Below are 15,004 nucleotides of genomic sequence, written 5' to 3'. Positions count from 1 at the left end.
CAAACTGGTGTAATTGTACTTGGAATTATTTGCGGTCTTTGCTGAACAAAGCAGAGGTCATTAAGATTCTTATATGTCTCATAATGATAAAATGTTTGACCACACTGTCTAACCTCTTACCACTCTTAAACCAACAGTCCTATATATATATATATATATATATGTATGGAGAGAAACATGTATTTTATTTAGTAATACTCATATATGTAAACTAGGTAGTAATGTTATTCAAATTGAAATTTTCTTTCTTACTTGTAAGAATATATTCTTAAAGTAGAAATTTAATTATTTAATATATTCTATTGTTTTCAAATTTGATTACTCCTGTATGATAAACTCTGAGTGTTAATTTGCAGTGATGAACAGCATAATAAAAGTATTATGATATTTGTAAAAACATAATATATTTACTGACCATGTGTTTTGTTAGCACTCCACTCTGCACTGAAAGATATGTTCATTATTTCATCATTCAAAAGCAGAGAAACATTATTTATGTGTTTCTGCTACTGTCTGATAGGCAAATTATTGGAAATGCAAACATTAAGTACTTTAAAGATACATGGAGTTTATGAATGAATCATATTTAGAATAACCTTGTAAATCAGTTTTTTATATAATATCATTTTATAAGTCACTTAAAATACCCTAAAACTAACTTTTTGAAGGGCATATTAAATAAAAATTAGCAAACTAATAGTTAATGCATTTTAACATTTTAAAAACAACGGGCCCCTGTATTCTTTTCTATTTTGAAAGTGACCAGCATTATTTCATGTCAACAAAAGTATTTTGGAAAAGAAAAATTATCTGAGTGCTATTTCCTAAGCTTCTTTGAAACTATGATTTCTCCCCCTTCCCATTTAAAAACGTTTAGCTAGTCGGTGTAGTCTAAATACAGTCACACTGAATTTATATGTGCCACAAATCTGTAATTTAGATTTGCAGTGAAAGAGACATCTGTGGTATTTTTTTGAACTTGGTACATAGAAAAGTCAATTACGTCATATACATGGCACACCCTTTTATATAGTTAATGTTGACTTTGAAATCCAGTTGGTTTTTTCATCATCCCAGTTGGAGGAAAAAATAGTTAGACAGCAGCTAACTTGGGGAATGAACTTTGACATCAGGGAAAAACCATCACCAACGTGAAATGTAAATGTTGTACCTTCTTCTTTTCTTATGAAAATGGCAAAATATATCATTTAAATATGATAAAGACTGATTGCAACAGGATGATTAGAATCATACAGTTCTTCAGTTGTAGTTCATCTTTTGATTTTTGTGTCATACGGAAAGAAAGCGGTCTGTAAAGCTGGTCTGTAGCCATTGTAGATTTACTTTTGCTTTATGGCTTTTTCTCTCTTCAGATTTAGTAGTTAATTATTTTGATTTATGTCTTTAGAAAATTCTATTAATATAGTGGTTTTAAAATTATCAATTACTTTTCAAGCTTGAAGTGAAAACTTAGGAAAGATAATTGGAGATAATTCTCTTTTCTGTGAGGTATGAGTGAGAATGAATGAGTGATAAGGAGGTGGCCCAGAGAGTCCTCTGAAGGTCTCAGGAAGATGCACGCCCACCTGTCTTCATGCCAGAGTTCAATAGGTTTATTTTTCTGGCTGCCTTGGACTTTCCATTGGCATTTTGCTGTCTTTGATGAAACAAAGAGTAGTGTGGAAGGAGGGTCCAGGCTCTTTCACAGGATGGTAAAAATCAATACGGATACATCCAAACTCTTTAGCAAAGTTTACTGTGCATAGTAAAATAGTATGACTATTTATATTTCTTACTGTTTTAAACATACGTGTTTTCAAGATTGGAACCATTCATTCTAGAATAAAACTAAGTCTTACCCACTGAGTTGAATTTTAATAGTAACATCTGACACTAATCAAATAGAAAAAGAACTTGTTTTCCTGCAGACATCATTTCTTTTCTTGGATGTTAAGGAACTTACCTGAACATATTTGTTTTTAGGAAAAACAATTACATTTGGTTTATACTTGTTAGCTTTTAAGCAACACATTTCATTCAACTTTTCAAATACTACAACTGTATTACACAGAACAGTTGGTTAGATATTATTTTCAAAATTGCATTTGGGACTGGTAACTATTTAATAAGGAAGGTCAGTCATTTCAGTTAAAAAACATAGTTTTTTTCCAAAGAAATGTAAGTTTTATATTAATTTCATTTAGATATATATTTTTATGCCCATTTTTAATGTAGGTCAGAACTTAATTTTATAATACACTGTTTTGGGTGGGCCAATTTGAAGGTATTGGAGATAAGAAACATAAGAACAAGAAGAAACAAAATCATCATAACTTTTCATGAGTTGCATTTTTAAAAACACACCCTTCTCTCTTGAGTTGAAATTTTGGCTGCTTTTTATTTTTTTGGAAAATCCAAAACTGTTGAACTTGTTTTGAAAAAACTCTCCAGCTTAACCATTTTAAAGTGCGCAGTTCAGTGGCTTTCAGTATGTGCACCCATCACAGCTAATTCTGGAACATTTGCATCGCTCCAAAAGAAACCCAGTACCCAAGAAGCAATTATTTCTTATATCCCTTTCCCCTACATCCTGGCAAACACTGACCTGCCTTCTGTCTCTGTGGATTTTCCTGTTCTGGACATTTCATGTAAATGGAATAATACAATATGTGATTTTAGATGTCTGGCTTCTTTCATTTAGCATAATTTATTCAAAGGTCATTCATGTTGTGGCATTTATTGATACATCATTCCCTTTTATGGCTGAATAATATGCCATTGTATAGTTATACCACATTTTGTTTAGGCATTCATCAGCTGATGGACACTGGATTGTTTCCTCTTCTTGGGTATTATGAATAGTGAATGCTGTTGTGAAATTTTGTGTAAAAATTTTTGTTTGAAGGTCTGTTTTCACTTCTCTTAGGTATGTAGCTAGCAGTGGAACTGCTGGATCATATAACAATACTTTGATAACTTTTTGAGGAACCACAAAACTGTTTTCCACAGTGACTGCACCTTTTTAAATCTGCACCATTATGGATAAGCATTCTAATTTTTCCACATCCTTGCTCACACTTGTTAGTTTCAATTTTTGTTAATGGCCATCCTAGTGGCTATTATATAGTATCTCACTGTGGTTTTTGATTTGCATTTTCCTAATGACTAACAATGTTGAACATGTTTTCATGTGATTATTGATTATTTGTCTTCTTTGGAGTAATGTCTCCTCACATCCTTTGCCCATTTTTAAATCGGGTTGATTGTCTTTTTGTTGTTGAGTTTTAAGAGTTCTTTGCATATTCTGGATACTAGAATCTTGTTATATATATGATTTGAAAACATTTTCTCCCATCATGTAGGTTGTCTTTTTACCTTATATTTAGATAGTGTCCTTTGGTGAACAGAAGTTTTACAATTTGATGAAATCTAATTTTTTTTTCTTGCTGCTGCTTGTGTGTTTGGCATATCTAAGAATCCATGTCCAAATGCAAAGTCATGAAGCTTTCCCCTGTGTTTTATTCTAAGAATTGTATAGTTTTAGCTCTTACATTTAGGTCTTTAGTCTATATAAAATTGATTTTATATATTCTATCATGTAAAGGCCCAACTTCATTCTTTTATATGGCAGTCCCATTATTCCAGCACTATTTGTTGAAAAGACTGTTCTTTTCCCATTGAATGATCATGTTGAATCATTCATATTCCTCTTGAAAATCAGTTGACTATAGATGTATCGGTTTATTTCTGGACTCTCAATTCTATTCCATTGAATTGTATGTCTCTCTTCGTATCAGTACCACGAGTTTTGATGACTGTGTTTTCTATTAAGTTTTGAAATTGAGAAATGTGAGATTTTGAGGTCTCAAGATTGTTTTGACTATTCAAGTTCTCTCATACAGTTCCATGTGAATTTTGGGATCAGCTTGTCCATTTCTGCAGAAGAAGGCAATGGAATTTTGAAAGCTGCTATGGTGAATTTATAAATCAATTTGGGGAGTATTGTCATCTTAACAATATTAAGTCTTGCAATTCATGAACAGAGAATGCCTTTCTACTTACTTAGATCTTCTTTAATTTCTCTCAACAGTGTTTAGTGGTTTTCAGTGTACAAGTTATGCATCTTCTTGGTTAAGTTTATTCTTTATTTTATAATTTGCAATGCTATTTTAAATGGAACTGTTTTCTTAAGTCTAATTTTTTATTCTTAATTGCTGGTGTGCAGAAGTACAACTGATTTTTGTATGTTTATCTTTTATGTGTTCATCTTGTCTCCTAAAAAACTGCTGAATTTATTAACTCTAGTAGTTTTTGTGTGCATGTATAGCTTCTGTAGGATTTTCTACATGTAAGATTGTGTTATCTGTGAATATAGTTTTACTTAGTTCTTTCTAATTTGGATGCCTTTAGTTTCTTTTCCTTATCTAATTATCTGACTGGAACATCCAGTATGGTGTTGAATAGACATGTTGAGAGCAGACACCTTTGTTTTCTTCTTAATCTTAAGGGGAAAGTTTTTGGTCTTACACCATTGAGCATGATATTAGCTGTGGGTTTTTTCATAGATCCCCTTTATCAGTTTGAGAAAGTGCTCTTCCGTTCCTAGTTTTTTGAGTGTTTTTTTTTATCATGAAAAGACGTTGAGTTTTATCAAATGCTTTTCTTTTTCTGCATCAGTTGAGATGATCATGTTGTGCCTCCCTTCCTTCATCCTACTGATGTTTTGTACTACCTAGCATGATTTATGTATGTTGAACACCATTGTGTTCCTGGGATAAATTTCACTTGGTTATGGTGTATGATCTTTTGAATATGCTGCTAGGTTTGGTTTGCTAGGTTTTTTTTTTTTTTTTTTTTAAGGGTTATTGCATCTAAATTCATAGGACATATTGGTCTGTAGTTTTCTTTTGTGATATCTTTGTCAGGCTTTAGGACAAAGTAATACCTCAGAATAGGTTAGGAAATGCTCCCTTCTCTTCATTTTTTTTCAAGAATTTGAGAGATTGGTGTTAATTCTTTAAACATTTGGCAGAATTCACCAGTGAAACTTTCTGGGCCTGAACTTTTCTTATCTGGAAGTTTTTGATACTGATTCAGTCTTTTCTTGTTATAGATCTACTCATATTTTCTATTTCTTTTTCAGTCAGTTTTGGTAGTTTGTGTGTTTCTAGGAATTGGTTTGTTTTATCTAAGTTATCTGACTTGATATCCAATTGCTCATTATCTTATTATTGTTTTTATTTCTGTAAGGTTATTAGTAATGTCCCCATTTATATTTCTGATTTTAGTAATTTAGTAACTTTTCCCTTGGTTAGTCTAGGTAAGGTTTGTCAATATTATTTGTCTTCTTAAGGGTTCAACTTTTGGTTTCCTTGATTTGCTCCATGGTTTTTCTGTTCTCTATTTTGTATTATCTCTACTCTAGAACATTATTATTTCTTCCTTCTGTTTGCTTTGGGTTTAGTTTGTGCTCTCTGTCTCTCTCTTACTTGCTCCAAGCTGGAAGGTTAGGTTATTGATTTGAGATCTTTCTTCTTTTTTAATGTAGACATTTACAGCTATAGATTTCTGTCTGATGCAGCTTACACTGCATCTCAGAAGTTTTGTTTTATTATTTTTTTATATTCATCTATTTCAAAGTATTTTCTAATTTCTATGATTTCTTCATTGACTTATTATTTAAGAGTGAGCTGATAAATTTCTGAATATTTGGAAATTTTCCACACCTTTTTTTTGCTATTGAATTATGATTTAATTTTATATGGTTTAAATACTTTGTTTTATTTCTATTCTTTTTAAGTTTGTTAAAGTTTGTTGTATGGTCCAGAATATGGTCTGTCTTGCTGAATGTTAAATGTGCATTTTAAAAGAATATGTATTCTTTTGTTAGGTAGAGTGTTCTACATATGTCTGTTATGTGTAGTTGGTTTATGATGTTCAAGTCTTCTAAAGCCTTGATTGTTTTTTGTCTGGGTGTCCTATTCATTAGTGAAAGCGTGATGTCAAAGTCTCCAAATGTTATTGTTGAACTCTTTTTCCTCTTCAATTTGGTCAGTTTTGCTTCATATATTTTGAGATTATGTGGAAATTGTTGTATGTTCTTGATGGATTGACTCTTTTATCATTATATGATGTCTTTGTTTCTTGCAATAATTTTGATCTTAAAGTCTTTTGTCTGATATTAGTGGAGGCGCTCCAGCTTGCTTGGTTACTGTTGGCGTGGGCTTTTTCTGTCTTTTCACTTTTAACCTATTTGTGTCTTTGTATCTAAGATGAATCTATTATAGACAGTGTCAAATGAATCACGTTTTGAAAAACATTCATTTTGCTAACTCCTGACTTTCAATTGGATATTTAAATCAATTTACATTTAACATAATCATGATAAGGAAGGACTTCTGCCATTTTATTTACATGTATTATATCTGTTTTGTTCCTCAGTTCCTCTACTTGTCCTTCTTGTCTGCGTTACATAGATCTTTGGTAGTATACCATTTTTTTAATTCCCTTCTCTTTTATTTTACTATACATGTTTAGTTGTTTTCTTAGTGTTACCCTTGGTGATTACAATTAACATCTTAATTCAAAACAGTCTTGTTTGAATTAATGCCAACGTAGTACCAATTATGTTTAAAAATTTTGCTTTTATATAGCTTCATCCTTTCTCTTCATATTGTTACAAATTACATCCTTATATATTGTGTGCCCATCAACATAGTTTATAATGGTTGTTTTATATAGCTGTTTTTTAAATCTATAGAAGAAAAAGAGGAGTTACAAACCAAACATACATTAATACTGACTTTTATATTTCCCTACATGGTTACCTTTGCTGGCGTTCCTTATTTTTTCATGTGAATTTGAGTTACTGTCTAGTATCCTTTCATTTCAGGACTCCCTTTAGCATTTCTTATTGGGCAGATCTAGTGGCGAATTCCCTTAGCTTTTGTTTGTCTTGAAATGTCTTAGTTTCTCCTTCATTAGAAAAAATTTTAATTTTATTGTGGTAAGAACAGTTAGTCTAAGATCTAGCCTTTTAATGGATATTTACTATGCAATACAATATTGTTAACCACAGGTACAGTGTTATAAAGCAGACTTTCAGAACTTACCCATCTTGCATAACTGAAGCTTTATACCTATTCATTAACAACTCTCCACTTTGCCCTCCCCGACCCCAGCCCCTGGTAACCACCGTTCTACTCTCCTTTTCCATGAGTTTTACTATTTTAGGTACGTCATATAAGTGGAATTACGTAGTATTTGTTCTGTGAATGGTTTGTTTCACTTAGCATAATGTCCTCAAGGTTCATCCATTTTGTTGTATATCATAGGATTTCCTTCTTCTAAAAGGCTGATTATTTCCTTCCTTTTAAAAGCTGAGTAATATTTATTGACTATATATACCATATTTTATGTATTCATTTATCTCTCAATAGACATTTAGGTTGTTTCTAGATCTTGACTATTATAAATAGTACTGAAGTGAACTTGGGATTGTATATATTTCTTAGAGATTCTTATTGTAATTCTTTTAGATAAATACCCATAAGTGGTTGCTGAATCATATGTGGTAGTTCTAATTTTAACTTTTTGTGGAATCTCCTTACTTTTTTTCCATAGCCTCTGCACCACTTTACATTCCTTTGCTGTTGTGTACATGGGTTCCAGTTTCTCCACATCTTTGCCAACACTTGTCTTTAAAAATTTTTTTTTATAATAGTCCTCCTAATAGGTATGTGGTGATACCTCACTGTGGTTTTGATTTTTATTTCCTTGATGATAGTGACATTGAGGATGTTTTCATATACCTGTTGACCATTTGTATGTCTTCTTTGGATAAATGTCTATTCAAGTTCTTAGCCCATTGTAAAATCAGGTCATTAGTTTCTTTTTGCTTTTTGCTGTAAGAAATTAACCTCTTTTATTTTAGAAATTAAACCCCTTATATGGTTTGCAAGTATTTTCTCTTATCCTATAGGTTGCCTTTTCATTATATTGATTATTATTATTTTTTGCTATGCAGAAGCTTTTTCATTTGATGTAGTTTCACTTGTCTGTTTTCATTTTTGTTTCTTGTGCTTTTAGTGGCATATTTTTCTTGCCAAATCATGCTTCCTAGGACATTTCAATGATAACGTTGAATACAAGTGGTAAAAGCAGACCTCCTTACCTTGTTCGTGATTTTAGAGGAAAAGCTTTAAGTTTTTAATCATTGAGTGTGATATTAGCTGTGGACTTTACATATATGGCCTTTGGTGTGTTCAGGTACTTTTCTTCCACTCCTAGTTTGTTGAGAGTTTTTATCATGAAAGGCTATTGAATTTTTATCAATTTTATCAAATGCTTTGTATGCATCTATTGAGATGATGGTGCGAATTTTGTCCTTCATTCTGTTAATGTTGTGTATCACAATTGATTTTTGCATGTTGAACCATTCTTACATCCCAGGGATAAATCCCACTTTGTAATGGCACCTAATCCTTTAATTGTGCTTTTGAATTCAGTTGCTAATATTTTGGTGAGGAGTTTTGGATCTATATTCATTGGGGATATTGGCCTGTAGTTTTTTTTCTTGTGATATCTTTGTCTGGCTTTGGTATCAGGAAAATGCTGGTCTCATAAAATATATTTGGAAGTTTTTCCTCCTTTTCAAGTTTTTTGGAGGAGTTTGAAAATCATTAATGTTAATTATTTAATTGTTTTATAGAATTCGTCAGTAAAGCCACCTGGTCCTGGGCTTTTCTTTGTCAGAAGATTTTTGATTACTGAATCAATCTCCTTACTAAATAGTTCAAGATTTTCCCTCCTTCCCTCTCCCCCAACCCATCCCCATCTTTGTGTCTTTCTTTCTTTCTTTTTTGTTTGTTTGTTTGTTTGTTTTGAGACAGTATCTTGCTTTGTTGCCTAGGCTGGAGTGTGCAGTGGCATACTCATAGCTCACTGCAGCCTCAAACCCCTGGGCTCAAGAGATCCTCCTACCTCAGTCTCCAAGTAGCTGGGACTACAGGCATATGCCACCAAATCCTGCTAATTTTTAAATTGTTATTTTTTTTGTAGAGATAGCATCTCACTGTGTTGCCCAGGGTGTCTTGAACTCCTAGCCTCAAGTACTCCTCCCACCTTGGCCACCAAAGTGCTGGGATTATAGGTATAAGCCACCACACCCACCCTCTGTTTAAGAATTTCTATTTTTTTTTTAATCATTCGTTCTTATTAGGTTGCATGTTTCTTAGAATTTATCCATTTCTTCTAGATTATCTACTGTATTTCATATAATTGTTCGTAGTAGTCTGTCATGATTCTTTTTATTTCTGTGGTATCAGTTATAATTTCTCCTCTTTGTGTTTTTTTTTTTTTTTTTTTTTTTTTTTTTTTTTAGTTTTATCTTTTTTTCCTAGTCTTACTAAAGGTTTGTAAATTTCATCTTTTCAAAATGCAAACTGTTAGTTTTACTGATTTTCTCTATTGTGTTTTTCTGTTCTCTATTTTTTTCCTGTTCTAATCTTTATTATTTCCTTCCTTCTGCTAACTTTGGGTTTAGTTTGTTCCTCTTCTCGTTCCTTGAGGTGCCAAAATTAAATCGTTTATTTGAGAAATTTCTTTTTTTTTTTTAAATGTAGGTGTTTACTGCTGTACGTTTCCCCTTACTGCTGCTTTCACTGAGTCTCTTAAGTTTTGATATGTTGTATTTCATTTTCATTTTCATTTGTCTCAAGATATTTTCTAACTTTCCTAATGATTTCTTTCTTATGCCATTGGTTGTTCAAAAATTTGTTTTTTTTTTTTCTATATATTGTGAATTTTCCAGTTTTTCTTCTGTACTTTGTTTCTGGTTTCATTTCATTATAGTCAGAAAAAAAACCTTGGTATGATTTTAATATTCTTAAATCTATTAAGACTTGTTTTGACACCTAACATATGATATATCCTAGAAAATGATCTGTGTACACTTGAGAAGAATGCGTGTTCTGCTGCTGTATACTGGAACGGTCTACATATGTTCATTAGGTTCATTTGGTCTATAGTGTTGTTTGTGTTTGCTATTTCTTTTTCTGACTGGTTATTCTCCCCATTATTGGAAGTGGGGTAATGAAGTCTCCTACTGTTATTGTGTTGCTGTCTGTATTCCCTTCAGTTCTGCCAATGTTTGTTTTATATATTTAGGTGCTCTGTTGTTAGGGGGGTGTGTGTGTGTGTACATATATGTGTGTATATATATGTGTATATAATTGTTAAAATTGTTATATGTTCCTGGAGACTGTATTCTTATATTATATAATGTTATTCTTTGTCCCTCCTGACAGTTTTTGGCTTCTAATCTATTTTGTATGATACAAATATATTCACTCCTACTCTTTTTTGGTTACCAAATGGTAACTAATGTAATATCTATTTCCAACACTTTACTTTCAGTCTGTGCACATCCTTAAATCTAAAATGAGTTTCTCATAGACAGTATATAGTTGGATCATGTTTTTTTTTTTAATCCATTCAGCCACTCTGTGTCTCTTTATTGGAAGTTAAATCTATTTATTTATCAGAAGTTAAGTCTATTTACATTTTAAGTAATTACTGATAGGAAATTATTTATTATTGCCATTCTGTTCATCATTTTCTGTTCGTCTTATAGTTCATTCATTTTTGGAGTTCCACAGCTTTTGGAGTTCCTTAGTGCACAGTTCTCAGTTCATTTTTCTCCCTTGCTCTCATCCTTTGTGTTTTATTGATTTTTTTGTGTTGATAAGCTTTTATTAATTTATTTTTTACTTTGGTGCAACTTATATGGGTATTTTGTTTCCAGTTATCCTGGGGCTTATATAAAATATGGTTATGACAGTTGAAGTTGATAACAACTTAACTTTAATCACGTGCAAAAACTCTACAGTTTTACTCCTCCTCCCTTCATATTTTGTTATTGATGTCACAATTTACTATATGGTGTATCCATTCACATAGTTTTTACTTATAGTTGTTTTTAATACTTTTGTGTTTTAACTTTTACATTAGAAATAAAAGTGATTTACCCACCACCACTAGAGTAATAAAGCATTCTGTGTATCTATATAGTTACCTTTGAGTTTTATACTTTCTTATGGTATCGTGTTGCTGTTTAGCATTCTATTATTTCTACTTGAAGAACTGCCTTTAGTGCTCCTTATAAGGCAAGTTTGTTAGTGATGAACTTCTTCAGCTTTTGTCAGGGAAGTTTTTAGGTTTCCTTCATTTTCGAAGGACAGTTTTGCCAGGTATAGTGTTCTTAGATAGCATTCTTTTTTCCTTTCACCTCTTTGAATACATCATCTTACTCCTTTCTGGCTTGCAAAGTTTGAGCTGAAAAAGTCAATTGATAGTTTAGTAGGGAATTCCCTTGTTTGTAATGAGTCATTTTCTTCTTGCTGCTTTCAAAATTCTCTTTGTCTTTGAAAATTTGATTATCATGTGTTTTGGTGTGGATTTCTGTAGTTTCATCTTATTAAGGGTTCATTAAGCTTCCTGGATTTGGATGTTCATTTTCTTCCCCAGATTTGGGGAATTTATCAGTCATTATTTTTTTGAATAAACTTTCTTTTCTTTTTTTCCTTTCCCTTTTTTTTTTTTTTTTTTTTTGTCTGACTCCTGTCATCCATATATTGGTCTGCTTGATGTTTTTCTGTAAGTCACTTAAGCTGTCTTTATTCTTTATTACTATTATTATTTTCTTCCTCTGACTGGATGATTTCACATGGCCTGTCTTCAAGTTCACCAATTTTTTTTTCTGCTGGTTTTAGTCTGCTGTTGAACTTCTCTTGAATTTTCAGTTATTACATTCTTCTGCCCTAATACTTGTTTCTCTTAAACTTTCTTCTTACTGAAATTCTCACTTTGTTCATATGTTATTTTTTTTGAGCTTATCGATCATTTTTATGACAGTATTTTGAATTCTCTTTCAGGTAATTAATATATCTCTATTTCATTAGTATTGGTTTCTGGAGTTTTATCTTGTTCCTTTTTTGGATTATGCTTCTCTGTTTTTTCATTTTCCTTGACTCTTTGTGTTGGTATCTATGCATTAAGAAAAAAAGAAAAAGAAGAAAAGAACCTGCCATCTCTGTCAGTCTTCAAGGATTGGCTTTGTACCAGAGAAGACCTTCACCAATAAACTCGGCCAGAGCTTCTATAGGGCTCTCAAACTTCTATGTTAGTCCAAACTGTCATCTTCTTAAAGGCTCCAGGGTTCTAGAGTACGCTATGCCTCATCAGTGCTTTGAGACAGGCAAGACAAAAGATAGAAATATTACCCTCTGCTAATACTTGGAAAATTTGAGATGTTGTATGTATGGCCCAATTCTTTTCCTCCCAAGGCAGAGACTGAGAGCAGGGGATTTTTTTTTTCACTGGTCCTTTCTGTGCCAAGTCAGGGGAGAGCTGTTATGAATATCTGTGCTCTAGTCCAAACCACCACCTTTTTTTCTCTGTGGGTCTAGCATATGTTGGGTCATGTCAGTACTCAAACACAGGTGAAACAAAAGCCAGTGCTGTAGATAGAACTCTGAAGAGTGGGACATCGTATGCACAGTCCAATTCCTTCCCTTCTCATAAAGAGTTGGGAGCTGAGAGTTCCCTCCTGATAATATGATGCTGTGCTGGGAATGGGGATTATGATTAGAGAGTGTCTTCGGTTTTCCCAGTGGTTTCAGTGTGACTGATTTCTTGTTGCCCAGGTTGCAGGAGCCTCTCAGCTACTTTCTGGAATTTCCATAAAGGGAATTGATATGTGCCATTCAATCAGTGTGTCCATGGGGGAAGGAGAGTCCAGGGCTTCCTCTTCCACCGTCTGGCTGCTATCTTTCTCCTTCGTTTTTAAGGACACTTTTGTCACAAATAGAATTCTTGGTTGACAGGTGTTTTTTTTTTCTAACTACCCCCACCCCACCACCAAATTTTGAATGTGTCAACTTCAAAATGTATGTTTTGCTTGTTTTTCTTTTCATTTACATTTTCTATTTTGGAAGACATTGTTCTCATGGTTTCTTTTAGTTCCTTGTACATGGTTTTCTATAACTTTATATGCACATTTAAAATAATTGATTTCAAGTACTTATGTGGTAAGGTCAATGGTTAGGCTTCCTCAAGGACAGTTTCTGTTCATTTCTGTTTTTATTGGAAATAAGCCATACTTTCTTTTTTCCTGGGATATACAATTTTTTGTTGAAAAGTAGATATTTTGAAAATTATAATCTGACAACTCTGGAAATAAGATTCTCCCCATCTCCACGGTTGTTGCTGCTTGCTTTAGTTGTTGTTTTATATTTAGTGACTGACTGTGTAAAGTTAGAACTGATTTTGTAAAGGCTGTCTTTCTGAACTAATTTCATAAAGTCGTATCCTTTGTCATGTGTAGCTAGTGAAGTCTCTGTTAGCTTAGTAGTCAACCACTGTTTTGACAGAGTTCCTTAAATACTGAGATTCAGATTTTTTTCTTGGTTAAGCTTTTAACTGGTTACTGTAAACTTTCAGTTAGCTTCTTGAGTTCTGAAAAAAGCTAATGCTGACATTTTTTGTCAGTTTATTTGCTACTTTTATGGAAGGACTAGCTTTTGGAGTTCCTTAGTCCATCATTTTTGCCAACATCAATCTCTAAAAGCATATACTTTTGTTTTTTAATAGCTCTACCAGTAGGCTTTCAATTTTACTGATAATACAGGAAATATTATTTCTTTTAATTAGAGCCTCTCCAAATGTGCCTAAATATTTCTATTGTGTGGGGTAAAGGGAAAGTAGAACAATTATATTAAAAATATTTCTATTGTGTGGGGTAAAGGGAAAGTAGAACAATTATATTAAAATAATTTCAGGATAGGATAATGCCTAGATGGGAAGGATAATGTCTGGTTTGTGTAGGATTAGATACGATAAAAATATGTATTTATTAGATACTAACCAAGTGCCTAATAGAGAGATATCTCAGTTTACTGCAGCTGAGAGTAAAACTAAGGAAACTTAGATAAAATTGAAATGTGAAGAAGAAGCTAATAATATTTGTGTAGTCATGTTTGTTGTTGAATAGAATGGTTGTGTTCTTGAGGCTTTTGAGATAGCATGAGTCCTATAAGTTTGGAAAGATTAACTAAAATGTTCCCTATGTACGGCTATAACATACAGGCTTTAAAAGTACCAAAGAATATTCATTGAGAAGTGTTAGGTGCTTTTTTCATAAATCATCTAAAAGATAGAACAGGAAATGACAATCCAGAAATTGTAAAAACTCCATAAGACCTTGCATCTATAAATCCTTTAAATTTATTGGACTGAAATGACACTGGAGCAATATTTAGGAAGTCACAGGAGTTTTTGCTGACATCTTTTTGGATTTGTTTCTTCAGAAAAGTTACTTAAAACCTAGAATCCATCATGAAACACAACATTTATAATAATTAAATTCTACAAATACATTTTTAGTGCATATAATGTTCCAGAAAATGTAATAGCCTCTGGGGAAACAAATATACATACATACATATATACCACATATATATGTATGTATATTTGTCATATTTTGTGTATGTGTGTGTATGTATATAAAGTTGACCCTTGAACCCATGGCTTTGAATTGTGCAGGTCCACTTATACGTGGATCTTCTTCCAACTCTGCCATTCATGAGACAGCAAGGCCAACCCCTCCTCTTCCTTCTCCTCCTCAGTCTATTCAACATTAAGATTATGAGGATGAAGACTTTTTGATGATCCACTTCCACTTAATGAATAGTAAATACATTTTCTCTTCCTTAGGATTTTCTTAATAACGGTTCCTTTTTCTAGCTTTATTGTAAGAATACAGTATATAATACACATAACACAAAATATGTGTTAATCAACTGTTTATGTTATCAGTTAAGGCTTCCAATAGTAGACTATTTGTAGTTAAGTTTTGGGGGAGTCAGAAGTTACACATACATTTTCAACTCTGTGGGGGTTGGCATCCCTAACCCACATGTTGTTCAAAGTTCAACTCTGTGTGTGT

The 15,004-nt window shown here is 32.5% G+C and overlaps 1 protein-coding gene across 3 annotated transcripts in view; it reads left to right on the top strand.

Annotated features, from left to right (window-relative positions):
• The window catches only part of CCDC171 (coiled-coil domain containing 171), a 387,879-nt gene that overhangs the window by 261,021 nt on the left and 111,854 nt on the right, over positions 1–15,004 (top strand). The window lies entirely within an intron of this gene.

This window comes from Macaca mulatta, chromosome 15 (assembly GCF_049350105.2).
Source record: "Macaca mulatta isolate MMU2019108-1 chromosome 15, T2T-MMU8v2.0, whole genome shotgun sequence".
NCBI lineage: Eukaryota > Metazoa > Chordata > Mammalia > Primates > Cercopithecidae > Macaca > Macaca mulatta.
This window is presented reverse-complemented; position numbering and strand designations above follow the sequence as displayed.